Raw genomic sequence first — 25,047 nt, forward strand, 5'->3', positions numbered from 1 at the left:
TGCTTACTGACCCTCATGAGGAAAGGAAGATAAGGAGCATGAACACTTCAGTATCTAGTTGTAAGCACTTCAGAGGAGTCTTGATATCTGGAGACAATGAGTAGTCCTGAAAATTAATTTGTAAATAGAGATTAAAAACCTGGGGGAAAAAAGCATAATTTTAGAGGCAGAATTACATAGAAAAAGTTGGACAAATTTCACAAAACTGCTCATTTTTATACTGTTTATAACAGTAAAGTCTCAAAAATACGTTTACTACTTCATTATATACCTATATAATATTAATCCTATTAATTCTGAATACAATGAAATGTTAAATTATATTTCAATATCATTTTAGAATACTATGTAATTGCAAGAATACAAAGCATATCTCAATTATGTTAATCAATTTAAAAGTATTTTTAAAGTAGTTTTAAAACAATCAAACATAGATTGAATTGAAGTGAAGAAAACTCTTCACATTTCCAAAAGTTTTTATTAAAAGTGACAAAGTTTTAGAATGTTCTTTTCTTTGAAAAAAGGAGAGGGAAAATTAAAAGGACTTTGGGAGAGAGTAGAGGACCCCGTGGTCTGCTTGAGTCTTCTCACCGCCTGAGAATCAAGGACTCTAGCACAATTAATACTTTTGGCTGTGAGGGTTACTGACAGAATTTAGCAAGCAATTTCCTTTGTAATTAGAGAATTGCCCTCAGGTTATTTACTGTTTATAAACTCAAAATGCATATTTTGTATGGTCCCCTCATACAAAAAGCAAATCACAACACTCTACGGGATAGAATCATTGTTGATTATTTTTGCAGTGTCTCTTTTCATTTTGGCAAAAACATAATCAAAAGCACAAATGTAAAAGAGATGTTCAGGAATGGCAGGTGGGTGGTGGCAATATGGTTTGTGAGGTAAAATGAGAAATGTAAATGATGACCCTCCTAAACCCAGAACCTATGCAACTGAACCAGTCTCACTGTGTGCTCGAGTCTTCCCCTCCCTGAGCAGTTCTATCCCTATACAGGTATTTCACATAAAAATAGCAATGAACCAGATTTAAGGCCTGAATGTATACGACTTTGATTAGGACTCTGTGCCTCTCTAAGACATCTTCTAGGCATCTCCAACAAGGCTATTAACTTCTGTTTGCAGTGAAGCTCTCCTCTTCCCTGCATCCCTGTGACCTAAGGTTTTACCTTATCAGCTGGATCAGTGGCAGGTGCACCTTGGGAACTAGCCTATTGATCCTATTTATATTTATTAGCAGCTCTTGAGAATAATAGCTCAAGAAGTCACCAAAATCCTTTACATGGCCTCTAAAACATAGTGCCATGTGACTCTCACTTGAGAAGCTCACATCCCTACATAAATGTATCATTTATTCACTTAATATCTCTCTATTCATTCCTGTACTTAAAATCTATGACAACTGATGTTATTGAATACTAACCATGCTTTGTAATATATATTAAAATAAACACACCAAAGATACATATACATATATAATGTACATATATGAATACATATGTGAGACTTGAAAAAATATATATCAATCGGTTAAAGTGCTAGCATCTTACTAAGAATTTGGGTGGATTTTAGTTGTTTCTTTTTGCATATCTTCTAAACATCTTTCATAATTCTATAACACAATATAATAAATTATATAATAATTTTATATGAAATGAAAACACAATTATTAGCCTGTGAGCTATCATTTAAGAATGAATTAATACTATAGACCTTTATTCATTTACATTTCCTCTTTAATTTCTTGCTATTCGCTTTCATGAGTCAACAGATTTCTCATTTTAGTCTAACTTTTATTGAGTGTGAATAGTCTTAAAGAAATTTACATAGGAAGCTAAGTGCTTGCCAGATGGAGTCTTTAAAACATCCATTATGGTCTTTGATAAAATTTTAATAGCATTCTAAATAGAGAAAGTAATATTAGGGGAAATTAACTCAAATGAGAGAGAGAAAGAAGAAAAGCTACACACATTTGTAAATCACTACCCTCCTCTCCAAGGCTGGCAATGTCATTAGTGAGGTACAGTACAAATTAAAAGTGTGCAGCCCATCTAAACTCAGGACTTATGCAACTAAGCAGGTCTTGCTATGTGCTTGATTCTTCCCACTTCCCCTACTCATTATACACACATCTTTAAAAGAACACTGATTTTTTTAGCTTGCCTCTATGGCTCAGCAGATAAGTAAAGGCTAATATCAAGTTGAGAGAGAGCATTCACCTGGAGTCATATAATTGCAGGTTCTAGTCTGGATTCTCATATTTACTGACTTCTTAACCCTAAGCATGTTACACTGTCTCCCTGTCTCCCTGTCCTTGGACTCCCTATCATACACTGAATCTTGTCATTTCCATTAACTGTACACCTTCCAAATCCTCTGTGCCACACATTGTCTTCTCCAGAGTTCCTCTCCCAAACTTCCACACTCTCCATTAGGAGTTGAGTCACTGATTTCATGGGTTCCCCCTAGTTTTCATCCTTTATGTCCTCCATTCCCTCCTTATACTAAATCTGGTCTGGTCTAGCATTCTAATTTTCCATCTCATATATTCTTCACTTACTTTTCTCATTTATCTGATTTGTTTCATGAATCAAAATCTCAGTTCTATTAACTAGTGTTAAACCCCACTTTTTTATTCATTCCACATAAGCACCTGAGCTGCTGACCTTGGCCAGATAAACACTCACTCAGCTTGCTTTAAATTCTTAACCATTGACTCGTGACTCTCATAACTCTCCTGATAATTCTTAAACATTTCACTAGAAAATTCCCTTTCTCTTTCTCTAAAACAACAGTTTTTGTGTCTTCTCCGAGCTCTTCAGATCTCTAAAGTCCTCCCTTTCACCTTTACTTTCAAGTGATAACTGCCCTCCATGTGTCCTTGAGAAAAAGTGAGAAAGGATTTCATTTCTATCTTATTTTTTCTGTGACCATGTGGCAGTGATTTTTTTCCAGGAAAGTAAAATATTTTTTTCTGTTTCCTTTCTGGGGAAACTCTTAATTTGTGGGCTGGATTTTATAGCCTTGATCTTTTAATGACTTTGCTTCTAGAGTGATCATCTGTTCTTCTGCATTTTCCTTTCCTCTAGGTTTTCCTTGAATAGCTTTAACACTGATATTGCATAATATCTCTCATCAAATAGAAGATATCACTTGAACAAATATTCCCCTACCATATTACCTATTGCTACATTAGTCTATTTTGCTTCTAAGACAAATGTATAGTTTTATTTATTATACTTTTAATAAAGTATTTTTGTTTTCCTCTTATTTGCTGTTGTTTTCTTTTATTTGCAGATGAAGTCTTACTTTCTGACCTAGAACTTGCTTTGTAAAGCAGGTTGACCTCAAAGTTGCAAAGAGTGACCTCCCAAGTGCCAGGGGTGTAGGAATGCATCACTAAGCATAGCTCTTACCCCATTTTAACCTACTTCCGGTTTCATCTCCACAAGTTAAAACTATGTCTGTCGAAATGGTGATAGTTCCCATCTTGCCCCATCTGAGCATGAGTTCTCAGTCCTAACTGTTTTGTCAGGAACATTTGGTATAGCTGTCACTAGCTAATCAGATATATATATAATATATAATCAGATATATATATATATATATATATATATATATATATATATATATATATATATAACTTCTAGAGCAAAACATTTTTCTGTGCTCTCCTTCCTTTGCTGACTGCCCATTTTTTACTTTCTTGCTATTGTTCCTCTAAATGCTGGCTGATTCCAGATACCAGATGGGAACCCCTTTTCTCCAGCTCTCTTTCCTAGAGTGCCATAACTTATCAACATCCATGGCTTACACTAACCTATGGCCTCATTTTCTGAATCTGAAGCTGTGACCTCCCTCAGCTCATTGTGTACAGCTAACTCCCCATCTCATGTGTTTTCTTAAATACCAAGGGATCTTTTCCCCCCTGGGCTCCCTCCTTGGGGCCCCAAACTGCTTCTCACCTCATAGCCCTTATCTGAACTAAATAGTTCTGCTTTCTTCCTTATTATCCAGCCAAAATTATCTTCAAAGTCTCCTATATTTCTTTTCCTCGGGAGCCTTGAGCAGGACTGCATGTACTTCCATAAAATATGTATTTTAATAAAATATCTAAATCACCTGTTTTACTACCCTGTCTGTAGAACCTTCATTTAAAGTAAGCTCAGGCATTGCTGACCACTCTAGTAGCCTGTCTCACTGTTCTCCAAATAACCAGGGTAGTAGTTTTCAAAATGTAAACCAGGCTGTACGACTGTTATTATAAAACCTACCAAGGGGTGGGAATTGCAATCATCATCATCATCATCATCATCATCTTCGTCATCATCATCCATAAGGCTTCACAAGATGTCCCTCCCATGCTTCTGTCTTCACATATCTTGCTCTATCTGCTTCGACAGTCTTGAGATTCCTCAAAAAATCCAGGCTTTTCTTACTTCAAGGCCTTGCTAGTGGCTATTCTTTCTGTTTGTAGAAAATTTCATATATATATGTGTGTGTGTGTGTGTGTGTGTGTGTGTGTGTGTGTGTGTATACATACATATATTTCCATATTAGATTGGAATCATATTTCCATATGAGATTTTATACATATAAAATATATATAATATATGATGATATATATTATTATATAATAAAATTATATAGTATGATTTATATATATTATATATATAATCTTCTCACTATAATCTTATATGGAAAATCATTTCTGTCTATGCCATCTAAATTAGTACCAAATTTCATCATTTTTTAAATCCAACCTCACAGCTTTATTACTGTTTAATTATACTTATATCTGAAGTGTGTTCACTTTGTTAATGTCTATTTCTTCTAAAATATAAGCTATTTATACATACTCAGTCACTTCTGTATCTGATTTGCCTAAAATAATCTCTACTGTGTAGTACATACTCAGAAAAAGTATGTGGATGATTTTTGCCTCACTCTATTACCAGAAGGACAGTGAAAGAGTTGCATGGAGCATGATTTAAATTCAATTTTAAAACCCTGGCTCTAATAGTATTTGTTCAAATGACCTTGAACTCTATATGTACCCTCATTGGACCTCAGTTTTCATATTAGGAAATGAACCTAAAGTGTTGATATTTATTTAAGATTACTCTTGGAAAATGAAGCAATTAATGTAAAGGTTTATAATATCATGCACATTCAGTCTTAATATTTTATTTGGCTAATATGTCAGTTCTCACAAGTATATCAGTACTATTGAGAAACCTTACTTTTAAAAGTCTCCTCTTTTAAAGGGCAAGAGAAACATCTTGGTGGCCAGAGTGCTTGCAAGACAAACATAAGTGTAAGACTTCAGATCCCTAGAACCTATTTAAATTTCATGTAAACATGGCAGCCCACTTTTATTGACAGCCTTATATGACAGATGGGAGATCCCCAAAGCAAGCCTGATAGCAAGCCTAGCCATATGAATGAACTCGATCCCTCAATGACTAAGAGGCATTGCCTCAATGAATAAAGTAGAAAATGATTAAGGATCATTTCAGAAGGCAACATTGGTCCTCTACATGCATAAAACATACATGAATATAGACAAAGAAAGCATACAAGCAAACAGCCTCTGATTCTTAATGGACAACTTACAAGAGATTGACAAGACACTGAGAAGTCCTATAACATGCATTTTCCTTACTGTTTCTGTTGGTATTAGAGGCCAGTCATCCAAATGTACAAGAGCCACAAACCTTATACATGAATTTATTGTTCATACATTTCCATATAATCTCTATATCATTAATTGAATGCTAAACTGGTCAAAATAATATCTTCATGAAGTATGTCATATGAACACCATTTTTGCTTGCTAAGAGTCTGAGGCTCAGAGATTTAATAACCTCTCAAAATCTTAGGAGAAAGTCACATTTTCAGAAGAAGAGGATTAAATTCAGCTCTGTTGCACTGAGTTAGCCGAACTTAAAAGGTAGCTCAAATACCATCTCTTCCAAGAAGCTTTGCTTGACTTTCCCTCTTGACCAGTGTTTCTCTTCACTAACATGGATCTCAAAGTTAGACTAAACAATGATTATAATGTGTCTTTCCCAGTGCCCTAGGAATTGCCTAGTTCTGTGATACATTATACTTCAACTAGATCATGGGTGAGGAGAGGAAAATAAGTATATAGCAGGAAACAGAGAGGAAGCCTCTTAGACAAGAGTAGCCTAAAACTGTTCAAAGGCCTCTGGAAAAGTAACATGCTCAAGTCATTTAGAATGAGTGTAGTTTTTAAAGCTGTGAAGCAAGAATCAGAAGAAGACTAGGCAAGAGAGATAGAACAGGCAGTGAACATGAGTGCCTTGGATAACACTGCAAGTTAGTTAAGGTAGCAATGGAAAACCTTGAGTTTCAGTCACAAGAGTGGTATAGTCATATCTGTGGTATGAAAACATGGTTTTAGCTGTTGTGTTGGATCTTCCTGTCATAGGACTGAGAAAGAATGCAGTTGTGTCACTTAAGACATAATTAATGGATAAATTTGGCCAATAGTGAAGGAAGAGTAGATAGCTTAAAATGTATTGGAAATTGTACAATTGATCTCAATTAATTTTCGGATGGGAGAGAGGAGTCAAAGATGCCTACAATATAATGGAACAAATTCTTGTTACAAACACTTAGCCGGGGGCACCTGCTATCTCTCAAACCTTACTGACAACTGGGGTTCTCTGGCAGCTGAGTAGCTTCTGTGCCTCTGAGTGATTTGTCGTTGTTCTGTGTATGAGGCTAACAGGCTGTGTATTTCTGGTATGATTTATACCATAAGAAGTGAGTTAACTTGTGTGGATAATAGATTCACCATGCCTGAGAAACCTTAACCAACATGCATGACTGTGATTGAACAAGGATAAGAAATACATGTCTGGGACCTATAACTCCCTTCTCTTTTCCCTGACAAGGTAGGGATATTATTTTTGCAACCAGTAAGATAATCAAAGATTGGAGCCATTTCTTAAAGTATAAATGCATGACTTTTTTGTTGTTATTTTACCCATAAATAAAATTTTAAGGCAAAGATAAGTGACCTAATTATTCAGTCTCAAAAATGCTCACAGATGAATGAAGCATGTTTTGGATACAGAGTGAGTCACATGGGAATTTTGAAAGTAGTGCTTGTGAAGTAACAGGTAAGCCATTAAAGGTGTCCAATGGCCTGTCCAGCTTCCTCCAGGTGTCAAATTAATAAGAAAGTAATTGAATGTCTGATTCACTTAGACCACATTGTTTGATCCCACATTATTGATCATTGTGAAAATTCCTAAACTCAAATAGAATTAAGTATCTAATATTTCAAGTAATGTGGAGAATTGGGGATTTGAAGACCTGTTTTTTTTCTAGGACTATTTAGCTCTTTTCAGTTTATAGTAACAAGAATGATAATCAGAACCCAAATAGATGGTTGATAGCTTTTCTATGTTATATCATATAGTCAACCATAGCAAAACCTCATTCAGCTTTAGTTAAGTAATTTTGGGTAATAGATGATTTCCTCAAATTCCATTATATGTCCAATTATGATGTATCTTTTTTTTCTTTTCTTTTTTTTATGATGTATCTTTTTATTATGCTTGAAACAATATATATATGCAGATGTTGTGTGAATATATATCACTCAAATATAAATGTTTATTTAGACATGTACAAAAAAGTGAATTTTAATAAGTTTATTAGCTTTGGATGAAGGAATCACATGATTTAAGGACTAAAAGCAAGTTTCTAAAAGCAGTGTGAGGAGAGACAGTCTGGAATTCCTTATGAATCCAAGGTCATCCACTTCCTATGTGACCTCAGACAAATTAGTCAACCTCTTAAGGCCTCATGTTTCTTTATTTTAGATAGTTTACTGATATCCACACATATATGTATATGTGTGTTACCTAAAAGTGTATTTAGAATACCCAAGATGCTATTATCTGTTTTTATAAGGTACACACACACACTTTTCTAGGTCTGTATGTTTGAGATATGCCACTGTTGATATAATTTCAGACATAATGCACAGCTAGGTCAAAAGCAAATTCTTTCACTTTTCTCCCTTTTTCTCCCCCCCCCCCGTTGTGTCTATTTGTGTTTATATCCATATTTGTGGTAAATGATAGCTTTCTTCCTTATACTATAAAGCAAGTCTGTCTAATCATCAATACTGTCTATGTGAACTTCATGGATATAGTTAAAGACTGAGTTTGCATCCTTAATTAATTGAATGATCTAGCATTGTCTACATCTCTTTTCTTATGATAAATAACAAGACTGGAGTTACAAGCTAGATAAGCGCTTATACTCTCATTTTTACTCTGTGGTAGCTTGAGACTCCAATGGGCTATGATGAGTGTTTCAGATCCTGACATATTTGTAAAACAGTTTCTTTCAATGGCCCTGACTTCTGGCTTTGGTGTAGGATATAGAAGCAGCTCCTGTTTTGTCTGTGTGTTAGAGCCAGCTTTCCTTTGGAGGACCACCATCCTTCTTCATAGAGCTCTACATCTCCTCATGACAACCATGTGACTATGAGGAAGACCACCAGTCCCAGAACCCTGCTCACACAGCTAATTGGTCTAGAGCTCCATAGGGGATTACTTGGATAGCTATTGAAAAATACTTTCACAGGCAGCCTGCCTACGCCAAAAGAATATAAACCTCCAGGTGGATCAGGGAAATCTTTTCATTTTAAAATTCCATATCATTTTAAAATTCTGTATGAGAAGTTGATATAGGATTTAAAGACACACAGGCTAACCCAAGCCCATCAAAATGTCTCTCAAGGTTTTCTACATTGAAATGTGGGGCAGAGGGGAAACAGTATTCCAAGCAGTTTAAGTGTGAGATAGGAAACAGAAGAGTGGCTGCCATGTGAATTTTTTGCTGGAGGTTTCTAGGACTGTCATCCAATACAGTAAAGCTTCCTGCATAGAGAGTAAGAGACAGAAGATCCAAGAGAGACACAAAGAGTTCAGTTCCCATGAGAAACCAGTCCTATGAGGAGCCAGCTATTCTACAGGTTCAACCAAGGGCTCACCTGCATCCAGGACTCTTTCCTTTAATTCTTATAGCCAGACTAGTTCAAATCAGTTATTTATAACTTAGACACAGTGACTGTATACAGATGTATGCTAAAGTTTTACTTTACTTATTATTATACTGAACTTACACAATGGGCCATGTCCTTGACTTACACTGCCACAGCCTGCTATGATTTGAATGTTGGGTACCTGCCAAATGTCCAGGTGTGAAATGCTTAGCTCTCAAGGTGACCCAAGGGAAAGTGGTAGAACCATTTAAGGACATAGATCCCAAAGGAAATCCCTTAAGTCACTGCAGTGCGCTCACCAAAGGTGGTTCACACGTAATTATTGATAGTTCTTGCTGCGATCCTTGGAGGACTCTTATAAAATGAGTGAACCTGATCCCATTCTTTATTATTTCTGAGAGAGATGGGATCATTGTTTGTACACTGCTCCCACCATCAAGCATCACTGACCACAGCTTCCATCCGAGGCCACCCACCCACTTTGTTCAATCTTGACTTTTGAGACTCAAAAACTGCAAGTTAAATATATAAATAAACATAAAATAAAATATATAAATAAACAAATAAATAGACAACAATAAATTAGTTGTCTTGGGTATTTTAGGATAGTGACACAAAGCCTGAGAGAATCTTCACTGTTTTCTAAATGATAATCTTACTTCTTACTGCCGAGAAGAGATGGTAAATCAAATTTCTGCAGTAGAATACCCTTGACAGGCTATAGGCAACTTAATACATTCTCCATTAAAGCAGCCTGTTACTGTTTTTCTTCTCCCAATAATAGAAGCAATTTTAAAATGGCAGGCAAAAAGAACGGCTAGTGACAGGTCTATGTATTTAGGTCTCTATTATCTGAAATCCTCTGATTTGAGAGCCAACAGACTTTTGTTTGTATGGAAAGCCTTTCATAGTATTAACCATAGGACTAAGATGTCAAGGGGGAAATGTTAGAAATAGAGTTTCTAAGCATTTGCAGAATCATTAATCTAACTTTTCTTTGGATGTAAGTGTCAAGTGGTCTCAGGATCCAGATGTGCCTAATAAACAAACCGAAAGGGCATATTTAGATGAATTACCATGAAGTGCTTTAAGCAAAAACCCAGCTGCTGACTTCAACCATTTCCATGTTTTCCCCTAGCAGGTTCCAGCTGAGTTATCTTCCTTTTCCTGCCTTGATATCCTATTACCAGAATATTAACTATCGTTGTTCTTCAGTTTGTTGGCCTGAGCTGTGGCACCCTTGCCTCATTTATACTGACCATTAGTTGTTCTTTTTTGAGTTGTCTTGTGACATCTTTCTTTCATTTGGTTCTTGATTTTCACCAATTTAACCAGTGTCTGCATAATCATACTTCCAAAATAAACGGCTTTTAGGAAAAATATGTCTGTATTTGGAAAATTACCTTAGTCTGTTTGCTTTTGACGTAACAGAGTACCATATATTGAGAAATGTATGAAGAAATAAAGTATATTTGGTTCAGTTCTGGGGTCTGGAAAATCCAGGAGAATAGTGTTGTGTCTGCCAAGAGCCTAAGCATTGTTTCTTAATACCGCAGAGGGGCAAGTGAGCATGCCCTATATCCACTCCTTACGTAACTACTCCACTCTTGTGATATTGGTGTGAAACTATTCGTGAGGATAGTTTCACTATAATCTGCCCTATAATCTGCCACTGCCTAAAAGCCTCATTTCTCAATGCTGGAACAGTGCCAGTTAAATTCAACATGAATTTTAGAGATACACTGAAAACCATAGCAAAAGACATATAGAAAGGATGGGTTTCCATCATGACCAAAATGAGTCTTGTAATCAGAGGGGATCTAGTTCTATGACCTGTCTCAATGAAGTATAGATTATTTGGGAGATTGGACTGTGTGTGCTCTGGGAATTCAGGACTATGACAGAAGTACTGGAACTAGAAACTCTTGAAAATAGAAAGGTCCACGGAACTGATTGGAAAGATGCCCAGCAGCCATATCTGGCTTACTAAACTTTAGGTCTTGAGAAATGATAAAAGCTTAGTATTTAGTCATTTACAATGAAACAAAGCCTAACTAATATGGCTGTATTTTCCTCCAGCTCAACTGTCAGGCAAGCAGACTACCATATTTAGTACCTGCCACAAATACTAGGCTGTAATTCTTAGTACTGTCCTTACTAACTAGTCTGACATATTCACAATTATCCCACAATTATATGGTGTTATTCAGTGACTATAAAATTTGCATATTGTTTGGTCATTTCTCCTCATGAGAAATTGCTGACGTCCAACTCCTTTCTTCAAGTTGACCGTATAAGTCTGTCAGTTCGTACTTTAAAATCCTTTACCTCAAACAGACATTTGTTGCTTGTCTGCTTTTTGATTTCTTCTCACCATGTTCTTAACCGTCCTTAGAGTTTTCTACAGATGTCTGCCTTCCCCACATGACCTACTTGCTTTGCTTGACACTAAAGATTGTGAACTCCAGGAGTGAGTCCTTGTTGCTCTGCTAACACATCAGTATGTTCCTGGACTCTGTCTTGGAGGAGGGGGTATGCAACATCTTCCAGTAGCATCAGAGGAAGTCCACAGTTCTTCTTAGAATTCTGAGACAGAAGCCTATCTCCTCCCAGAAAATAAGGAAGCTTCTATCTGGGAGAACAGCTGGAAGCCATTTTATGACTGGAGAGGCCCCCTGCTTCCAAAGGAACCCAGCATTTTTAGATGACAGCGTAAATAAGTGGGAGAGAAAGCAGCAATGGTTACATCTTGTGATCATGAACAGACCAGCCCTGAAACCTCTGTCTGAATTTTTGTTAGAGAAAATAATCAATACCCATTATTGTATTTTGCTATTTGAATTGAATCCTGTGTTGTCTTTCAGGAAAACAAACTAATTGATACAGGTGATTATAAAACCCTAAGGAATTTGCTTAGGACCCTATTTTTTAGACATGCCTCAAAATATTCATCTCTGAAAATTATCTTTTTTCCTACCTTACTTCATTTTATGAAAGTCTTTTCCCACACTTCCCACTACCCATTTGGTAAACCACGATGCCCTCCTTCACAAAGCCTTTCGATCATTGCAGAGGACTCCTCCCCTCCCCTTCTCTGCAGTTCTTTTAAATTTTCCTAAAGGGTTGGCATTCTGCTACTGAGTTGTTAATGTTGCCTCTTCTTACTCCATCCACACCTGCTTTATTGGAAAGAAAATAAAGGGGGGAACACAAGAAGAAATGAAAGTCCTGATATCTGAATACAGTGCCTTTTCATATAGAGAGATATAGTAGAAAAATGCAAAAGTTATTTTAAGTGTTTGAGAGACTGTTAGAATTTGTAGGTTTAATTGTTTATAGTGTATCATTTACTTTGATGAGCTTGATGTTTTTTAATTTTTTTAAATTATCCATTAGAGAAAATGAACACATGTATGTATTTTGAAGTTATTCATAGACATCAGAATTTCCATGTCAATTTATCTGATTCTAAAATTTAAATGTTTGGTCTACAGAAATTCTACAAAGAATGTACAAAATGTCATGGTGAAGAAAAGGACATCTTCCATTTCAGATTATCAATCTGTTTTATAGATCTTAAAGTTGCCCTTCACCCCATTATTATTATTATTTTTTTAACCTGAAAATCTTCAACTCAATGTTCAAAACCCAGCTTACATATGTCTTTTAAAAAGTCCACATTCTAGCATAGTTAGATTTATCCACCCTCATTATCATCACCTCCAGGCTTCCTACTTGTCATGAGTTCATAACATATCTATCTTTTGTGTGCTAATAATTATGTGCATGTTCTATTTGCTCTGTATCCCCCTAGAAACTGGGATATGGCAGATAGGTACTCAGTGTTGAAGGTAAAATTCTGCAAAGACATTAACTAATCGGAGTAACCACTCACAACTTTAATGTCCTAGCATATCACAAGTTCCTATCTTGTCCCCATTGTAGCCTTTAACTATGGAGGCTTGTTGTCTTACCATGTATTTTCCAGAGAGACTGAATCAATGTACAGTAATGTGTAAGGGAGCATTTAGTAAGAAATTGCACAGGTGTATGAAAGTCAAGAGCTGGAGAGCCAAAAAAGTCAGAAGTATGATTACATCTGAGTCTATGGCCAATGTTGCACAAAAGAAGTGGGAAAATAAAATTAAGTTTAAGGACCTATGGCTGAGACTCTGTGGGGCCACTTCTCAGGCAATAAAATATCCATCTTCCTTCCTGTTCTATAAGAGAGGAAATTCTCTCTGCTGTCTTTTTAATATGTCTGTGCTCTTTACATATTAGATGGTACCTAGCTCTGGCAATTTTCTTTATCCAATCTACTCATTCACATGCTAATACTTTCAGAAACACCCTCAAAGATACATCCAGAAATAGTGTTTTACCCACATTCTGACTATCCTTTTACCCAGAGGACTGATACGTCAGAATAACCATCACATTGACCAAGAATTTGTTTTGCTATGTTTGCATTTGTAAATCATAATCTGGAATTGAAATTTTTTACCACAAGTGACACCCAATTTCTTATTTGCCGAACATTAGATAAATGAAGTCACTGTTATATGCAGAATCCACAACTGAGCAGCAAAAAGCAGCTGGACACTGCTAAAACAACCAACACAAAAGTTAGATACCCAATTCCCAGAGTGACAGCAAGAATCCAGTAAATGTCCTTTGCTTACAGTTACCAACTGTCATTAGGAAACTAAGTTTCCCAGAGGTTAGTAATGAGTTCAGGGTCAAAAGAGCATGGAAGAAGTCCCTTTTCTTTTGGATATGATATAGTTTCTTTGATAAAATGTAGCCAATACCCTCAAGATCTTATATTATAATGAGTAAATGCCTGAAGTATCTAAATATTCAAGTATGTTAACTAAAATATTGCCTTAATAAACCCAGTGTAGCCAACAGGTTTATGCCACTCTATGTGTGGCCAATGTTTACATAGCTCTTTTGAGGGGAGGTCTGCAACCACTGATATAACATTTGCTACTATGGCCCCTAGCCACTTTCATTTTACCTGAACTAAAGGGAAATTGGAAGATTATATTTTCAAGTCTCTGAAGAGCTGAAAGAGTTCTTGCATTAATCTTTTTCATTTTATAATTTTTATTTTTGCTATTTTTATTCAGTAGAAGGACCCCATTAATTTATTAATAAGAGGTACAGGATAAAAAATGTTTTTTTTCTCCCAAAATGAATGTATATGCATACTTAACATATAATATATATGCAGACATGCATGAATATATGTATGAACCCACATTCATATATAAACATTTTTATTCATATATTTAATACATTATTTCACTGCATTACATATGGGTACATCTTATATGCACATATATTTATTTCCTTTATATTTATGTGTGTGCACATAGATGTTTGATCAGTAGATGGGTAGATCTATGGGTAAACAGGAAGAAGAAATGTGCTTTGTAAGCCGCTGCTCAATGCCTCTTTTCTATGGTTGGTAATGGTAGCAGCTGCAACAAGGATACATTGGTGTCCTTATAGGTGGCATCTATCATTTATAAAGGTTGAACCTTGTCCTAGTTAGTACTGTTGACTTCACATAGCTAAGAATCACCTAAAGAGAATGTTCCAATTGAGTAATTGTACTTATCAAGTTTATCTATGGGCATGTCTGTGAAGAATTGTCTTGATTTTTTATTGACATGTGTATTCAGTTACTTTATTTTGGACTGTAGTTCCAAAGGGATAAGGGCAGCAAGTTCAACAGGGCAGGAAGGCATGGTAGCAAGTGGAAGTAAGGACAAAAGAATCAGGAAGAGAACATATCCTATCTTCAAAGCAGAGAAGGAGAGCTGGAAGTGGGGCTGGGCTATGGATTGACCCCAGCATGTGCTTCCTCCTGCTAGGCTGTACTTCTCCATAACCTCCCCAGTCATTGCCACCAATTGGAGGCCAGGTGTCCAAATAGCTGAGCCTAAGGGGAGATTCTCATTCAAATCACCACAAAATGGAATGCACAAATCCCCGGGTAGATTGGCTGGCATTGAATAAGAAAGCTAGCTAAGTCTGAACATGGTGAGTTAATCATCAAGCAGTGTTCCTCCATGGTTTCTGCTTTGAGCTCCTTCTTGAGTTCCTTTCCTGACTTCCCCCAGTGATGGACTGTAGCCTGACAGCGGGAATAAACCCATTTCTCTCCTTTGTTCTTTATGGTTATGACATTCGTCCCAGCAACAGACCGAAATTAGAAAATACCTCGTATGTCAATTATCTATAATGGTTATCTAAAATATTAATAATAGCCATGCTATGTAAGTTTAGGGTTACTGTTTTCAAAGAAAACAAACTATGGGAGAAAGTAGTCATTTATCCATTGTCAGCAAAGCAATGTGTGGCAGAGTTACTTAATCAGTTATTCTATCATTGTTTAATGCCACTTGCAGGCATGGGAAATATAAAAAACATTTTAGGGATGAAATGTTTATTTTCTGACCAGCCACAATACACATTTAGATTGCCTCCAAGGTTTTACCACATTTTTCAGCAGGAAAATTAAGCCAAATTATATATCACCCTCAATCAGCATTCAAGAAGCAGTTGCAAGACAATGACAAAGATAAATAGAGATGTGCTTTTTCTGTTTAATGCTATTTCTTAATGTTTGTGAAATATGCCATGCCTCTCCCTGAAATGACCATATGCTTTAACTGGGCTCAGTAAGACCAACCTAATGCTAGAGACAAATAACAAAAAAATGATATTATTTTTGTATGTTTGGCATCTTTCTAAAGAGTGAAAACTAGTATCATTAAAGTATCATTCCAATTATGTGTTGGAAATTTTCTGGAAGAAAATATATCCATACTTTCTAAAACAAAATAGGTGAGATTGGTGGGCCTATTAGCAAGCATGTGGCAGACACAGTCATTTCACTTAGTTGATATAATATCCACACTTTTGCTATATCTCATATTTTAGTATTGCTTCATTATTTTCACATTATTTTCTGTTATTTTGTCTCCTCCTTCAAAATACCCTGGGAAATAAGAAAATAAAATGTGATGCTTCTCATTTTGCAAAAGAGCAAAAGAACACTTAGCCTTTCCATGGGTTCCCCAGGGCCACTGAATGCATAACAAAGACTACATCTTAAACTTCCAGCCCTGCTTCTTCCCCATGAACTCTCTTGCTATTGGCTTTCCTTTCCCAGGGAAAGCTTCCAGATCATCAACCTTCCCCAGTAAGACTGTCCAAACATATCAAAGGCGATTTCTCATTCGAACCAAATGAAATCAGAGACAGGCACTCGCTCGTAACAAATTACATTTCTAAACCTTGCCAAATGATTTATACCTGCTTTTTGAAAAGCAACTGTCATACATGTTAGAGGCCATAAGATATTTGTACTTACCATGCTTACCTTTTGTTTTTTCATAAAGACCCTTTTATATTTTAAACATCTTTTTTTGAAAGACTTTCCTTATATTGATTTGATTTTTCTTTTTGTATTATCTACCAAGCATGTTTCTTTTATTTTTTCCCAAGAGAGCAAAGTATTTTGAGCATAGCCTTTGTAATCAGAAATATAAAGTCAATTTATAGCCTTGGAGTGTAATGAGTTCGTGAACGTGACTGGGTTGCTCTCTGTGCCTCAATGTTCATATCTACTCAAGTGAGATGATTCTAGTACCTAACTCAGGGGCACTTGTGAGGACTAGGTAGTTTTATAAGTATAAAATTAACACATTAAACTAATGCCTGGTCCCAGTAAGTGCTATAAAAGCATTCAATAATGTCATCATGAATATTAGTCTACTTTTCTTCCTGTGAAGATCTCCAGAAGCCAATGTCCACTTTCTTCTTGACTTGTCTTTCTGAAGAATTACACACACACCCTTCACTATTCCCCATATAGTTTCTCCCCTTTGGCACTGTTTATGAGTATTATTCTTCCTCCTAATATTTCCTCCTCTCTTGTTCAGCAGAGTAAGTATTGCTCAGGGATCAAGAATTTGCCTAACCTGTATGAGGCTCCAGGTTTGATCCTGAGCATCAAAAAATAACTCCGGGTATTGACCTGAATTAAATTCCCACTGTGGTGCCTGGAATTACTAGTTTGTTAATCACCTTCTCTGTGACAAGTGTATTTAATGCTATGATGGATTAGTGACTGAGACAGTCTTTCCTTGGAGAGAGTAAGCGTCAGAAGGGATGCTGCTGTGTGAATGGCACCCAAACAGGACCTACCCCGCATTGCCAAGCAAGGTTTGCCATCTTCCTAATATACAAAACTATTCCATGGCAAATGCCTAGGGGGAAAAAGACTATCTTTTCTTACTCTTTTAGTTGCAGTGAAATAAAAATAAAGGTATATGCATGGGGCATTGTTAAAATGAAGCTTGATCCAAAACATGCTTCTCTGGATCTACTTTCAATGATAAAATATATTGTGTTATTATAGAAGTGTTACTACAGCTCTAAGACTGAATTCATTCTGGTGTCTACAGCCACTTTCTCTTCAAGCATGGTACTTAGGAACTAGCTGTCCTCAACCTGAAACGTTCAGATACAAATTATAGTACACGCGATGCTGTGCAGTCTGTCACATCTGGCAGTGTCTCAAATGCTCTGAGGTGAGCTGAGTGATCAGTGTGGCCAACACCATCAGGTGCAGTTGGATTGCAGCACAGTGGTCTATCTGCCAGGACAACCTAGGAAGAGCTGACTTGGCTACTGAATAAAAAGAGAAGTTTTTCAAATATGTAGGAAAATGTAGTTATTGGTTCTAGAAAATCTACAGGTACTAAAGTTTAAAAGCAGTTAGTATGCTATTGAATCATAGTAACAAAAACATTATGGTACTGTCACAAACGTCAGAAACAGACCTATGGAATGAAGGATCCAGAAATAAGCCTACACAACTAGTCACCTAATTTTCAACAAAGGTGTCAAAAACACAACATTGGAGAAAAGACAGATTGTTGAACAAATTGTACTGGGAAAAAAATTAAAGCTAGATATCCACATGTAGAAAGAAAATGAAAATAATGGGCCTGGGAAGATGGCTCAGTGGGTAAGAGCACTGGCTACTCTGCCAGAGGATGCAGTTTGATTTCCAGGACCCAGATGGCGGCTCACAACCACCTATAATTTTAGTCCCAGGGGATCTGAGATCTTCTACTGGCCTCCATGGGCACTGGGTGTATATATGGTGCACAGTCATATATACAGAAAAAAAAAACTTAATTACAAAATGAAACTAATTCCATCTTTCACTCTGCAAGAAAATGTATTAAATTAGACATGATTATATTAAGTGGAACAAAGAACACCCAATTATACAAACATCGTGTGTCTTCACTCACATGTGGAAACTAGAACACATACAAACTTATACATGAAATAAAAATAAGAGGACAATTTTGGAAGAGGAAAGAGGCAAGCAGGAAGGTACAGAGGGAACTGGGATTGAATAAAATCCAGATACATGATCCACTTGAACATAAATGTCATTGTGCTTTGTGCAACAAATATTCACTAATTTTTTTAAAAAAATGTAGGATACTGAAGCCCTTCATTTAAATTGTCTAATATTTGCATGTAACCCGTGGACATCCTCCCATATACCTGTTATTATTGTAAAAACCTTCCAGTGGTGGATGGCAGAGTGGACACTGTAACAGACTGCCCTGCTTGCACTTAGCTACCATCTTTAACACTTTGGTTCCTGTCCTAAGAGATTTAAATAGTTCACCTATAAAGAAAGACTTTTAAAAACTAGCCACAATGCAGCTAATAAATCAGACTAACCCCTATAAGTGGTCAAATATACAATGTATGTGCAGTTTTTTTTCCAGCATGCATAAGCAACATTAAGAAAAAGAAAGAAAAAAACAGTTTATTAAGGAAAAAAACAGGAATATGCCCCTTGAAGCTCTCTGTCCCCTCTCTCTTCAGTTATACTGTTGTTTTGATGACGTTTATTCTTTGAGAGGAGGCCAAAGAGTTTGGACCATCTGGGTAAGCCCAGAGGAGACTGAAAAGACAGTCCTGTCACAACTATGTGGGGCATGCAGCACTTTAGGCTTTTGCCACAGTAAGGGAAAGGATTTCTGTTTTCACTATTACCTCCAAGTGGTTAAGGCTCTGTAATTTAAAAACAAACAGAAAGAAAGAAAGAGAGAGAGAGAGAGAGAGAGAGAGAGAGAGAGAGAGAGAGAGAGAAGAAAAGAAGGAAGGAAAGAAGGAAGAAAGGAAGGAAGGAAGGAAGGAAGGAAGGAAGGAAGGAAGGAAGGAAGGAAGGAAGGAAGGAAGGAAGGAAGGAAGGAAGGAAGGAAGGGGGAAGGAGGGAGGGAGGACGGGAGGAAGAGAGGGCGCGAGAGAGAAAGACCAGCTCAATTAGAAGACTGTGAGCATATAGCCATTAATGGGTCATTACATCAGCTTAGCCCCTCCCCACCTAAGGCTCAAGGAACAGTACAAATGAGAGGTCAGGGAAATGTAAGAGCCAGAAGATGAGAGCAATGCTGTGACATGTTATCCTCTGGATATGACATGGGTCTTGCATTCTTGAACTTAAAACAGATGTGATTAGTGCACAAGATCTGTACAAGGTCACACCAGTTACAAGTTTAAGCATGGGTGGTGGTGAGGGGAGCGCCCCTAAGGCCTTATCCCCTAACTGAGAAGCTCTTGGCAGTGAAGTTTGCTAGGGGAGGTGGAGTCACTTTTCTTTGGGGGATGACCACTCTGGTAGGTTGCACATGCCCCAATGGGTGATCCAATGCACATAGGGCTGTGTGAACTGAACTCACTGAGTTAAAAAGTAATATTAAAAACAAAATATGAAAGTGCATAAATATATATATATATATATATATATATATATATAATTTAGGTGTGTTATTTTTTGTTTGTTTTCAAGGCCTCTCTTCTTGATTCTGCTCCATCAATGGAAAGGTTCTGAAACCCTTGTTAACTACAATTCTGTTGATTATTTATAATTTCCAGTATATAGTAAATATTATATAAATCACTATATCATGATGTTTCAGAAAGGAAGACATCTGTTATATTTTGTGCACAAATAATTCATTCTTCTGAATGATTTTTATCCAGAATTGGATGGTAGTAGGTGGGGAACCCTTGACTAGAGAAATGACTGTTTTCTGGGAATCTAAAGTTTGCTGTTAAGTTCATTCCTTTTATGACCTTATGAGTCCTCCTTACAACATTCTGAAGTTGTTATTATCATCTATGCTTTCCAAAAGGAGGCAGTGAGTGGTTGGATTGGAAGAGGGTACACAGTTCGGAAGTGGTGGCGCAGAAATTTGAACTGAGAGGAGCTCAAACCAAAGATTGCCAAGGACTGAGCTGGTCTATGGTTTGGTGTTTGTCTGCTCACTGTCAGTGCTATGAGTTGTTTTATTTAGTACTGTGACTTTCCCTCTGGAAAACGTGGCACTCAAATAGCTTATATGGGGATTCTTCACTCTGGGTTCCAAAGGAACGCTTCTCCACCTGAATGCAATCTCAACAGGCAGTGAGTGTAATAACATTACATGATTGCAGCACTTGCTGGAAGATCAGTTGCTCTTTAACTCTCAGAATTCTCAACTAATAAATTAGTTTTAGAAAGCTGTGTATCATTCTTGGAATCCCAAGCAAGGAAATTAAACATTAACTCGATTCACATTCATAATGTAGAACTTATAGCCCTGTGCAGACTAAGCTATATAATGGAAATTCTCTTACATTCATTCAGACTATTTTAATGGTAAGTGCCCACATACACATGTTGTCTAAGTGACATATCTTCAAAATAATAAAACAGCTCTTGATAATTACCTGAGAACAAATCAGTGTTTCCCAAACTTGTTTGAGTTTAAAAAAAAAAAAAAGTATCTACTGTAATTATGAGTAAATGATATGCAGGTAGCCTTCTACACACACCACAATTTGCCCTGTCACCTGAAAATTATGCCCTCCAGCATGTCTGCAACCTCATGTACAGAAACCTCAGCATCTTGTCAAATATGTGGGCTACTTTAGTGTTTCTTTTTAATGGTTGTGAGTTCTTCAGAGTATAGGAAAAGATTAAATAACTATACTTAGATGGTTCATATGAAGCATATCAAAGCAACATAGTTTCAAAACCTCAGGAAAAAGTTAAAACTCCTAAATATTTATAAGCCACTACTAGATTACTAGGCCCAAAGCCACCACACAATTTTCTGACCATCTGGGAAGCTGCCATGAACTACACAATAGCAGTCTGAGAAATACTTGGTGCCAGAAAACCAGTGATTTTTCAACACAAGCATCTTCTTGCATGTCCTGTGACCTTGGTCTGGTTGGAATGAATCTGTGGAACATTATGTCATGCTTATAGTTATGCTGTGGCTCCTCACTCCGGGTCTGTACTCAATATGACATTCCTCCCTTGTGCCAAGCTTCTAGCCTTGGGCAGCCCAAATACACAGTAGGAATTCCACAGGACAAACACTCTGAGATATTCCCACCTCCTGCTTTGGGTGAGTGGAATAGGTGTAATAGATATCCAACTCCTACCAATTTTGAGTCTACTGTTTTCTTAAGCCTGAATGGAAGCACACTAAGTTTTAGCATTCATGAGTACTCACTCCAGTGTCACACAGAAGACTCCAGAGGTTTCTTACTGACTATACACACAAATGAGCTTCAAGCTAACTGCATTCTCCTGACCCAGTATTTCCTGTCAGATGTTTGTTGCAAATCTCAGGTCAGTCAATCATTTCCTCTTCATTATTTGCCTTATGCACATGCTGTTGAGAGAGTTTTCTTGTTGTACCTCCCAAGTCTCAAAACTATATCCTTCTTTTGAAAATCATTCAGTGAATAACTGGATTTGTTGGTATTTCTCTCTCTCTCTCTCTCTCTCTCTCTCTCTCTCTCTCTCTCTCTCTCTCTCTCTCTCTCTCACACACACACACACACACACATATATATACATATATATATATATATATATATATATATATATATATAATGTCTCTCTCTCCCTGTCTCTCTGTCTCTCTCTCTCTTGTATACATTCATAAGAGTGTTTCTATGTGTAAGTATATTCATGCATATGTACACATGTTGAGATCAGAGGACAACCTTGGGTGTCAGTCTTCACCTTTCACTATGGTCTCATTGTTGTTTGATGCTACTTATGTGACGCTGACTAGCCATGAACTTCTTGGGATTCTTCTATATCCACCTCCCATCTTACCATTGGAGCATGTCAGATGTGCACTATCATATCCAGCTCTATATGGGTTCTAGGGGCTCAAATGGTCCTCATACATGATCAGCAAACATTTACTCACTCAGCTATCTCCCTAGCCCCAAAATAGCTTTTAGTATGTAATTTCCTTAGAACAGATATGATTATGGTAGCTATCAACTCTTTGCAATGTTCTAGGGCACTCTTTATTTAAGCTCTATAATAAGCAGAGCTTTATTGACCTAATTTTGAAAGTAGTAAAACTGAATAGTATAACAGTTAAACTAGTAGGTAGCCCTGGCTAGTCTAGAACTTACTGTAATCCAGAAGGCCTCCAACTTGTGGCAAGCTTCCTGCCTCATTCTCCCCACAAGATGGGATTTTAAAACTTGGATTTTAAAATTATATTTTTTACTAAGTGGTATAACTCTGAATTCATTGTAAACTATTTTGATTACACCTGTCCATGTTTATTAATATAAATATTATTGGAGAATATTACTAGAATTTTTATACATATATGAATAATGGGATTTAGAAAATTAAATACTATATCCATAGTATAAGGTTTAAATGAAAAAGCCAGGGATATAGATAAGCATTGAATTATATATGTCAAGACTATTCTTTTCACTCTTATTGTCTCACTTTGGCATGACCTGTTTAACATGAAAGCTACTCTTCCTCTCCATTCCTATTGAGCTGCTGAGTCCTGTCAATCCTATCTTTCTTACCCCTTTCCAATTCTATCTATTTTTTCCAGACTTCCAGTTTCATGGCCAGCATCATCTTTCAGAATTACATTAACCATCTAACTATAATTTTCCCTATTGCTTTACCTACATGGTAGGCAGTATGGTCTTTCTCAAAATAAATCTTGACTGGTCATTCTTACTTCCCATTAAAAACTGAACCTTCTTGGAACAACACCCAAACTTTACATGGTCTGCTCTCATTGAAGTTTCCAGTTCATCCCTTATCACTTCCTTACCCCTGTGCTTCCAGAGCGTGATGTCATTTGAGATTTCACTGACTTGTGCACTCCTTATCCCACTTTTCTCTCTCTCTCTGATAGCTCTTCCTGTATCCCTGGCCTCTGCTTGACGGATAGCTTCTTGTGTTTCATGCATAGACTCAGGTGTTCTGTCTTTCTAGGGGACTTCCCTGAAGACCCTATGGCTCTTCAGTTTTTCCTTCTCTACAGGCTGTTTGAAAGCCCTTCATGAAGGCCTGCCAGCCCCTCTCATGGCTCCTTGTATGTTCACTTCCATTGTAGCTATCCAAAAATAAAATAAACACCCTCAATTTTCTTGTCCATCAAAGAAATCGGCATAGTGGCATACACCAGTAATCCTAGAACATCAGAAATTGAGGTAAGGGAATCAGGTATCCAAATCCAACTGTAGCTACATAGTTAATTCAAGGCCAACCTGGGATTCATGAAACGCTTTCTCCCCCATCCCCTTTGGTTTCATGAAACGCTTTCTTGTGGGAAAAAAGAAAGGAAAATTGAAATAAGTAAGTAAATAAAAGGAAGAGTAAGTATATAATTGTTAAAGCAGAAAAAAATTACTGTACTGTTCTACTCATTGCCCAGGAAGTCAGGAAATAAATTTTATCAGGGATATAAATTTTATCACAGATTGGTTAAATTATCTGGGGGTGAGGGTGGGGGAGTACGGAGGATTTTCAATACAAGTCTACAGGTGATGGAACTTTATCTAGCCAGAATCACCCTTCAGATATAGTATGAGGAACTGGACCTTGTTCCCAGCAGTGGAGTGACTGGGGGGGAACAAAAATGAAGAGGAATGACTCTGAAACCTGATGAGTATAAGCAGAGAAGCACTGAATGTGAACATGCTTTTGAGGTTTGTCAAAGATTTCTTAAGATGCTAAACAGTGCTGTCCCTGCCCTCTGAATCTCCATAGCATCTTAATCTTTGAGAATAGTACATCCAAAATCATACTGAAATTCTGTTTCCTTTTCTGTGAAACTTAGAAAACAATGCACAATAAACCACAGGTCTGCTAGGAATCATAGTTACTAGAAGTACCCATGCCTTCCTCTTTTGGAAGATTCTGCCTATATCTCTGGTTGCATCAGGAACTCTTACTAGATGTTCCCATAACAAGCAAACCAGCACCATCCTATATCATTATAGCCTGCATCGTCATCAGTCATCCTGTACCATTCCTCTGCTAAGGCGGAGCTTGGTGAGGGCAGCATCCTCCATGCTGAATTCCCAGCATTAGTCGATTGCAGGCACATAGTAAGAAATACATAAAGTGAGGTAGGAAAATTGGCTCTTCCCAAAACACAGACTACAAAATAAAATTCAGAAAATACTAAAACAGGAGAATTGACAGCTAGTTCAACAGTATAGTATTTACAGATTTGGGCCATTGAGGGCAATGGAGTTTCACAGAGGTATGAGGTCCTTAATGAGGGTTAATACAACACCTGATTAAGACAGAGACAATCTAATTGTATTATTCTTCAAGAGGGACATTTATAATAATGAAATATACTAAGAAAGGATATCTTCTTTTGATCAAAAGTAAAATAGTCACTTGCATTATAAAATAGTTTTAATAAAAAAGAGCTACTTCTGGTTTAGCTCTATCTGTGCTGTGACATAGGACTTCTCATCAGTGCTTTGGGCCCAATGTCAACTTCATACAGAATTCTCAAAATTAGAAAAATTACCCATAAATAAATTAGCATGTTCCATCTACTGTAGCCAAAAGTGGT

At 36.9% G+C, this 25,047-nt stretch overlaps 1 protein-coding gene across 22 annotated transcripts in view; it reads left to right on the top strand.

Moving 5' to 3' along the window:
• Dlg2 (discs large MAGUK scaffold protein 2) overlaps positions 1-25,047 on the top strand; it is a 1,859,766-nt gene that overhangs the window by 1,257,147 nt on the left and 577,572 nt on the right. The gene's annotated exons all lie outside the window — the stretch shown is intronic.

The sequence above is a fragment of the Peromyscus maniculatus genome, chromosome 1 (assembly GCF_049852395.1).
Source record: "Peromyscus maniculatus bairdii isolate BWxNUB_F1_BW_parent chromosome 1, HU_Pman_BW_mat_3.1, whole genome shotgun sequence".
In the NCBI taxonomy this organism is placed as follows: Eukaryota; Metazoa; Chordata; class Mammalia; order Rodentia; family Cricetidae; genus Peromyscus; species Peromyscus maniculatus.